The sequence below is a fragment of the Salmo salar genome, chromosome ssa25 (genome assembly GCF_905237065.1).
Source record: "Salmo salar chromosome ssa25, Ssal_v3.1, whole genome shotgun sequence".
Taxonomy (NCBI): Eukaryota; Metazoa; Chordata; class Actinopteri; order Salmoniformes; family Salmonidae; genus Salmo; species Salmo salar.
Window position 1 is genome coordinate 3,315,025 of NC_059466.1, and position 9,843 is coordinate 3,324,867.

At 42.2% G+C, this 9,843-nt stretch overlaps 1 pseudogene; it reads left to right on the plus strand.

The window, feature by feature from the left end:
* LOC106586051 (platelet-derived growth factor receptor-like protein) overlaps window positions 1–9,843 on the plus strand; it is a 28,084-nt pseudogene extending 18,241 nt beyond the window's left edge.

Below are 9,843 nucleotides of genomic sequence, written 5' to 3' on the forward strand. Positions count from 1 at the left end.
TTGTATTTTTGAAAAATTTGAATTTTGACATTTATTTGGATTCAAATTTGCCGCTCTTGAAATGCACCTGCTGTTGATGGAGTGCACCACGGGTGGCACGCTAGCGTCCCACCTAGCCCCAAGAGGTTAAATCAGGAACCACACCTGTGTCAAAGAACCTGCTTTCAATACACTTTCTTTCCCTCATCTACTCAAGTGTTTCCATTACTTTGGCAGTTACCTGTATTTGATGTGGCTTGCATGAGTGTTTGCAATTCTCCGCTTTGCTGAGGAGTAATTTTCTCAGCTCCTACAGGAGTAATAAAGGCCTAGTTCACACATTTTGTGAAATGTTTTATTTGTTAACCTCTCTGGGCCAGTGGGACGCTTGCGTCCCACCTACTCAACAGCCAGTGGAATCCCGTGGCGCGATATTCAAATACCTTAGAAATGCTATTACTTCAATTTCTCAAACATATGACTATTTTACACCATTTTAAAGACAAGACTGTCGTTAATCTAACCACACTGTCCGATTTCAAAAAGGCTTTACAACGAAAGCAAAACATTAGATTATGTCAGCAGAGTACCCAGCCAGAAATAATCAGACGCCCATTTTTCAAGCTAACATATAATGTCACATAAACCCAAACCACAGCTAAATGCAGCACTAACCTTTGATGATCTTCATCAGATGACACTCCTAGGACATTATGTTATACAATACATGCATGTTTTGTTCAATCAAGTTCATATTTATATCAAAAACCAGCTTTTTACATTAGCATTTAGCATGTGATTAGCATGTGACTAGCATTTCCACTGAACACTTCCGGTGAATTTACTAAATTAAACGTTCACAAAAAACATAACAATTATTTTAAGAATTATAGATACAGAACTCCTTTATGCAATCGCGGTGTCCGATTTTAAAATAGCTTTTCGGTGAAAGCACATTTTGCAATATTCTGAGTAGATAGCCCGGCCATCACGGGCTAGCTATTTTGACACCCACCAAGTGTGGTACTCACCAAACTCAGATTTACTATTAGAAAAATTGGATTACCTTTGCTGTTCTTCATCAGAATGCACTCCCAGGACTTCTACTTCAATAACAAATGTTGGTTTGGTTCCAAATAATCCATAGTTATATCCAAATAGCGGCGTTTTGTTCGTGTGTTCGAGACACTATCCGAAGGGTAAAGAAGGGTGATGCGCCTGACGCGTTTCGTGACAAAAATTGTCAAAATATTCCATTACCGTACTTCGAAGCATGTCAAACGTTGTTTAAAATCAATTTTTATGCGATTTTTCTCGTAAAAAAGCGATAATATTCCGACCGGGAAACCCTGTTTTCGTTGAAAGACGAAAAAATAAAAACATGGTGTCGGCTCGTGCACGCGCCCCAGTCTCATTGTTCTCAGATCGACCACTATCCAAATGCGCTACTGTTTTTCAGCCATGGCCTGCAAAGTCACCATTCAACGTTCTGGCGCCTTCTGAGAGCCTATGGGAGCGTTAGAAAATGTCACGTTATGCCAGAGATCCCTGTTTTGGATAGAGATGATCAAGAAGGCCAAGAAATAGTCAGAGAGAACGCTTCCTGTTTGGAATCTTCTCAGGTTTTGGCATGCCAAATGAGTTCTGTTATACTCACAGACACCATTCAAACAGTTTTAGAAACTTTACGGTGTTTTCTATCCAAATCAAACACTTATATGCATATTCTAGTTTCTGGGCAGGAGTAAGAACCAGATTAAATCGGGTACGTTTTTTATCCGGCCGTGAAAATACTGCCCCCTATCCTAAACAGGTTAAACCAACCCCTAAATAACAGAATCGACATATCCATAATTTATACCAAACTATCTATCAAACTAAATGGAATAGACTACAGACAGATGTGAGTTGGAGTGGTTGAGGTCTGGACATAGAGTTACGTTGTAAAGGCAGTAACATCGGCTGGTCCTACCCTACCTACCTGGACACCTTCAATGACTCCCGACTCGGGTGACCTGAAGGATGGGTCCCAAATGGCTCCCTAGGGCTTTGGTCAAAAGTAGTGTGCCATTTGGGATGGAGCCATTAAGAGATCACTTGTTCAGTGTCAAATCACTATGCCTCCAGCTGATAGTAACCTAACAATGATCTGTAATGTTAGTGTTCCCTTTCTTTCACTCCCAACATTCAGCATCAAGCAGAGTGACAAGTACAGCCAGTTGATCCTGACGTCAGATATCTGCAGCCGACACAGGGGCGTACAGCTGCTGGGTCATACTTTGTGATGGATCTGAGTGTCTCAAAGACCATGACCGCACCTCCAGCACTTACATCTACTTCACAGGTGAGCAGGGTGCCTCTACTGTAACACTATTTACTGTTTATACTTGATTAACCTAACAACCTATATAAGAATGTTATCGCTGCCATTCAGACTATATTAAAATTCTTGAATTAACTCACTTCAAAAAATCATCTCTACCCTCGTCCCCCCCTTCCCCTCCAACCAGACAAGGACGAACTCTTCGTCCCTTCTGCCATCCACTTTGAGATCATCTATCTGCGTACGGACAGGCCTGCTGTTATACCCTGTCGTGTGAGCAGTCAGCTGGCCAAGGTGTCACAAAGAGGTCCCCCCAGAGGAGATGGAGGTGGACGGGATGCTTGTCTCCTATGACCCAACCAAGGGCTTCATCCTCCAGAACCCCAGTCCAGAGCACCAGGGAGTGTTTTACTGTAAGGCCGTGACCAAAGCCACCCCACAATAGATCACAATACTTGTGCTCACACTAACATAAGTTGCTTGTCAGTAAACCCCAAAAGTAAAAAAATTAATGATAATGTACATTATAGCCCAACAGATGGGAATGTGATGTATCTAATTTGAATTATGTTAAACAATAACTGAAAGGCAAAGCCATTTCACAATTACCACAATTCAATGATAATGGTGCCAGAGATGGCTGCCATTTTACGGTCCCCTAACCAATTGTGCAATTGTGTTTTTATTTACGCTTTGTAACTTATTTGTACATAATGTTTCAGCCACAGTGTCTTATGACCAAAAATAGCTTCTAGATATCAGAACAATGATTACTCACCCCGTACTGGAAGAAGATTTTTTTCTTTGAGTCGGACGCGAAGGATTTACTCCAGACACAAGGCCCTCATCTCCGTCATTCACAGGAGAAAGAGATGGAGATATCGGGGACGTAAGTGTGGGTGCCTGGTAAGGATCCGACAGCAAGTGAGTAATCTGCCTTTACTATCGGTCCTTTTAGCCAATGTACAATCATTGGATAATAAAATAGAAGAACTATGAAAACGTATATCCTACCAACGGGACTGTAATACCTTTTGTTTCATTGAGTCTTTGCTGAACGACGACATGAATAACATACAGCTGGCGGGTTTTATGTTTTTTTCGTCAGGATAGAACAACAGCTTATAAGACAAGGAGTGGCGGTCTATGTATATTTGTAAACAGCTGGTGCACGAAATCTAAGGAAGTCAAGGTTTTGCTCGCCTATCTTATGATAAGGTGTAGACCACACTATTTACCAAGAGTTTTCATCTATTTTCTTCGTAGTTGTCTATTTACCACCACAAACCGATGCTGGCACTGAGCTGTATACGGTCATAAAAAAACTAGAAAACGAGGCGGCACTCCTAGTGGCCGGGGACTTTAATGCAGGGAAACTTAATTCTGTTTCACCTAATTTCTACCAGCATGTTAAATGTTCAACCAGAGGGGGAAAAAACTCGACCACCTTTATTCCACACACAGAGACGGGTACAAAGCTCTCCACTGCCCTTCATTTGGCAAATATGGCCATAATTCTATCCTCCTGATTCCTGCTTACAAGCAAAAACTAAAGCAGGAAGCACCAGTGACTCAGTCAATAAAAAAGTGGTCAGATGAAGCAGATGCTAAGCAACAGGACTGTTTTGCTAGCTAACACAGACTGGAATATGTTCCGGGATTCTTTCCCGATGGCATTGAGGAGTAAACCACATCAGTCACTGGCTTCATAAATAAGTGCATGGACGACGTCGTCCCCACAGTGACTGTTTGTACATACCCCAACCAGAAGCCATGGATTACAGGTGACATACGCACTGAGCTAAAGGGTAAAGCTGCCGCTTTCAAGGAGCGTGACTCTAACCCGGAAGCTTAAAAGAAATCCCTCTATGCCCTCCGAAGAACCATCACACAGGCAAAGCGTCAATACAGGACTAAGATTGACTCGTACTACACTGGCTGAGACGCTTGTCAGATGTGGCAGGGCTTGCAAACTATTACAGACTACAAAGGGAAGCACAGCCGTGAGTTGCCCAGTGACACGAGCCTACCAGATGAGCTAAATTACTTATTTTCTCGCTTTGAGGCAAGTAACACTGAAACATGCATGAGAGCATCAGCTGTTCTGGACGACTGTGTGATCATGCTCTTCGTAGCAGATGTGAGTAAGACCTTTAACCTCCCTGGGCAAGGTGGGACGCTTCAATTTCTCAAACATATTACTATTTTACACCATTTTAAAGATAACACTCTCGTTAATCTAACCACACTGTCCAATTTCAAAAAGGCTTCACAGCGAAAGCAAAACATTAGATTATGTCAGGAGAGTACCCTGCCAAAAATAATCACACAGACATTTTCAAAGCAAGCATATATGTCACAAAAACCAAAACCACAGCTAAATGCAGCATTAACCTTTGATGATCTTCATCAGATGACACTCCTAGGACATTATGTTATACAATACATGCATGTTTTGTTCAATCAAGTTCATATTTATATCAAAAAACAGCTTTTTACATTAGCATGTGATGTTCAGAACTAGCATACCCACCGCAAACTTCCGGTGAATTTACTAAATTACTCACGATAAACGTTCACAAAAAACATAACAATTATTTTAAGAATTATAGATACAGAACTCCTTTATGCAATCGCGATGTCAGATTTTAAAATAGCTTTTCGGCGAAAGCACATTTTGCAATATTCTGAGTAGATAGCCCAGCCATCATGGCTAGCGAATTTGACACCCACCAAGTTTGGCCCTCACCAAACTCAGATTTACTATAAGAAAAATTGAATTACCTTTGCTGTTCTTCGTCAGAATGCACTCCCAGGACTTCTACTTCAACAACAAATGTTGTTTTGGTTCGAAATAATCCATAGTTATATTGAAATAGCTCCGTTTTGTTTGTGTGTTGAGGTCACTATCCGGGTGATGCGCGAGCGCATTTCGTGACAACAAATTTCAAAATATTCCATTACCGTACTTCGAAGCATGTCAAACGCTGTATAAAATCAATTTTTATGCGATTTTTCTCGTAAAATAGCGATAATATTCCAACCGGGCGACGTTGTATTCATTCAAAGACTGAAAGAAAAACATGGAGTCCTCTCATGGACACGCACTCCAGTGTCATTGTTCCCTGCCTGACCACTCACAAAAACTCCTGCTGTTTTTCACCCAGAGACTGCAGAGACGTCGTTCCACTTTCTGGCGCCTTCTGAGAGCCAATGGAAGCCTTAGAAAATGTCACGTTACAGCAGAGATGCTGTATTTTTGATAGAGATGCCACAGAAGGAGAACAAATTAACAGGTTAACATTCAGAAGGCCGCAGGGCCAGATACCAGGACATGTAGTCCGAGCATGCGCTGATCAATTGGCACTGACATTTCCCACCTGTCCCTGACTGAGTCTGTAACACCAACATGTTTCAAGCAGACCATCATGTCCCTGTGCCCGAGCACACTAAGGTAACCTGCCTAAATGACTGCCGACCTGTGCTATTCATTGACTACAGCTCAGCGTGCAACACTATAGTGCCCTCAAAGCTCATCACTAAGCTTCCTGATGGATCGCCCCCAGGTGGTAAGGGTAGGTAACAACAGATCCGCCATGCTAATCCTCAACATGGGGGCCCCTCAGTGGCGCGTGCTCTGTACTCCCTGTTCACTCATGACTGAATGGCCAGGCACGACTCCAACACCATCATTAAGTTTTCTGATGACATAACAGTGGTAGGCCTGGTCAACGACGAGACAGCCTATAGGTAGGAGGTCAGAGACCTGGCCGTGTGGTGCCAGGAAAACAACCTCTCCCTCAACGTGATCAAGACAAAGGAGATGATTGTGAACTACAGGAAAAATGAGTACCGAGCACGCCCCCATTCTCATCGCCAGGGCTGTAGTGGAGCAGGTAGAGAAGCTTCAATTTCCTTGGTGTCCACATCAACAACAAACTATCATGGTCCAAACACACCAAGCCAGTCGTGGAGAGGGCACGACAAGGCCTATTCCCCCTCAGGAGACTGAAAAGATTTGGCATTGGTCCTCAGATCCTCGAAGTTCTACAGCTGGACCATCGCAAGCATCCTGACTGACATCCTGACAGGTTGCATCACTGCCTGGTATGGCAATTGCTCGGCCTCCGACCGCAAGGCACTACAGAGGGTAGTGCATACGGCCCATTACACCACTGGGGCCAAGCTTCCTGCCATCCAAGACCTCTATACCAGGCAGATGTCAGAGGAAGGCCCTAAAAATTGTCAAAGACTCCAGCCACCCTAGTAATAGACTGTTCTCTCTGCTACTGCACGGCAAGTTGTACCGGAGCGCCAAGTCTAGGTCCACGAGGCTTCTAATCAAATGGCTACCCAGACTATTTGCATTGCCCCCCCCTTCTTTTACACTGCTGCTGCTGTTTATTATCTATGCATAGTCATTTTAACTCTACATGTACAAATTACCTTGACTAACCTGTGCCCCCGCACATTGACTCTGTACCGGTACCCCTGTATATAGCCTCGCTATTTTTATTTTACTGTTGCTCTTTAATTATTTGTTACTGTTATTTTAAAACATTTTACTCATCTATTGTTTTACTAAACACTTAACTAACAATGCAGTTAACTTCTCTAGGGTAGGGGGCAGTATTTTGACATCCGGATGAAAGGCGTGCCCGTAGTAAACTGCCTGCTACTCAGGCTCAGAAGTTAGGATGTGCATATTATTAGTAGATTTGGATAGAAAACACTGACGTTTCTAAAACTGTTTGAATGATGTCTGTGAGTATAACAGAACTCATATGGCAGGCAAAAACCTGAGAAAAATCCAACCAGGAAGTGTGGAAATCTGAGGTTTGTAGTTTTTCAAGTGATTGCCTATACAGTATACAGTGACTTCATTTTGCACTTCCTAAGGCTTCCACTAGATGTCAACAGTCTTTAGAACGTTGTTTCATGCTTTTACTGTGACTGGGGAGAGAATAAGAGGTCCTGGAGTCAGATGACTGAGAGAATGACATGAGTCCAGTGGCGCGCACTCCCGTGAGAGTTAGCTGTGTTCCTTTTCTTTTTTGAAGACATTGGAATTGTCCGGTTGGAATATTATTGCAGATTTATGATAAAAACATCCTAAAGATTGATGCTATACATCGTTTGACATGTTTCTACGAACGTAAATATAACTTTTTTTAACTTTTCGTCGTGACATTTTGCGCACGCTTCCTGCATTTGGAGTAGTGGACTAAACGCGTGAACAAAATGGAGGTATTTGGACATAAATATGAACTTTATCGAACAAAACAAACATTTATTGTGGAACTGGGATTCCTGGGAGTGCATTCTGATGAAGATCATCAAAGGTAAGTGAATATTTATAATGTAATTTTGTCATTTCTGTTGACTCCAAAATGGCGGGTATCTGTATGGCTTGTTTTCATATCTGAGCGCTGTACTCAGATTATTGCAAAATTTGCTTTCGCCGTAAAGCCTTTTTGAAATCGGACAATGTGGTTGGATTAACGAGAAGCGTATCTTTAAAATGGGATATAATAGTTGAATGTTTGAGATTTGAATTATGAGATTTTTGTTGTTTTGAATTTGTCGCCCTGCTATTTCATGGCTGTTGAATAGTGTGTCCCACATACCCCAGAGAGGTTAAGAAAAATTAAGGGCTTGTAAGTAAGCATTTCACTAAGGTCTACCGACACCTGTTGTATTCGGTTCCTGTGACAAATAAAATTTGATTTGGAATTGATTACAGGTTTACCTCCCTATGTGCCCTGGTCAAAAAACTATTAAGGAAATAGGTTGCCAGTTTGGACGCAGACTTTGTCTGTACATCATCGGCTTCCAGGAATAGTGTTTTTCACTGAGTTATCGAAAGACGATTCCATGATACGGTACGGCTCTTTGTTTAATTGGACCTGTGCCTATGGCAGTGGAAACATGGACTCGCTTTGGCTGCTTTAAGTGTGTTCGATCAGTGGTGAATTTATGAAATGGTGTGTGTCAGGTGATATCAAATCTCTCACTTCAGCTTTGACAGGCAGGTAGAAAATAGGATTAAGGTTGACCAAGTAAGTTTCCAATCCTAGAGATAAAAAATATACTTTACTATAGAAAGTACAGTGTTTTTTTGTCTTACTTTAACGATTACTGACAACTAGAAATGTGTTCTGTCCTAAAACCGTCGGTGACAGCTGTAACCACATCTGGACAGCACTTGGTCAATAAAATGGTTTGTCCCATAGAGATCCTATATTAAATGTCCTATTTAATTCTGTGGTTTGTCGTTCATTAACTCTGTTGACAGTGCCCAGTGGCCCACCCTACGTTACCATTGAAGCTTCCTTTTCCTCTGCGAGAAGAGACAATATCAACATCACCTGTACTGTCCTGGGGGAACCAGAGGTGGATCTCAGCTTCACATGGACCTATCCTGGCCAGGTAAACTGGAGGTCACCTTTTCTCAGTGATGCTTCATCTCTTCAGCTTGTGAAAGCGGTATTTTGACCTCAATGGTGTCTTCCTGGTTAAATAAAGAATAACACATTTAATAAATTCTTTCCTTACTCTACATTTCACCCTCCTTTTGTTATCTCGCGCCTGGGAAATGGCTCAATCAATCTCCTTTTGGAGGTATAATTCTGACCCAGTTCTTTCATTCTCTGTGCGCTGTTCAGGACCTCCGTCCTATTAGTGTGCATGACTCATGGAGGCTGATCAACAGAGGAATGGGACACATCACCCGCATCTCCCAGAGCATCATGGCCGTAGATTACCTGGAGATACATCTGCAGAGCGAAGAACAAGCACGGGGAGACCGCAGTGGCCACCAGCGTCAACTCTTACTAGCCAGACAGAGCAGGAGAGAAGACTTATTACCTGTATAGGCAACATCACTTTGGTGGCAATAACAATTTTAACATTAGCCATCTTGCGGCTTGAGCAGATTTCAACTATGTTGCCGCTCTGCTGAGGTTGCTTGACCAGTAAAGCAAGCACAGGGAGTATACTAGTTTAGCTATTACAAAACCACAGAGTTAATCTGACTAGGTCTGTTATCCAGTCAAATTCTGAATGTATCCGGGGTATGTATGCACATTTACTCAATCCTCTCCAAAATATGGTGCACCTCTTCTTGGGCAAAGGTACCTGCAGGACAGATGTATCTGGATGCCCATACTTTCACTTCTGTGGGGAAATACATACTACAATTTAATGCATGCTTTGTTGGGGGATTTGATAGGTCTAAAAAGGATGTCAACAATCATGTGAGAGATGCTTCTTCTCCGTCACTCTGGTGTGAAGAATAAATTATAGTTTATAGCGGAGCAGTGTGCCCTGCCTTACTCCTAATGTTTTAATCTCACATGCACAAGTACAGTGAAATGCCTTGCGAACTCAAAACCAAACAATGCAATAACAATGTAATACTAGAACAAACACATGAGAAATATGAAGAACATAGTAAGTAATTATACTATATGAAAGGTCAGTTCCAATACCATATTTACAATGTACAGGGATACTGGAGTGATGAAGGTAGATATGTACAG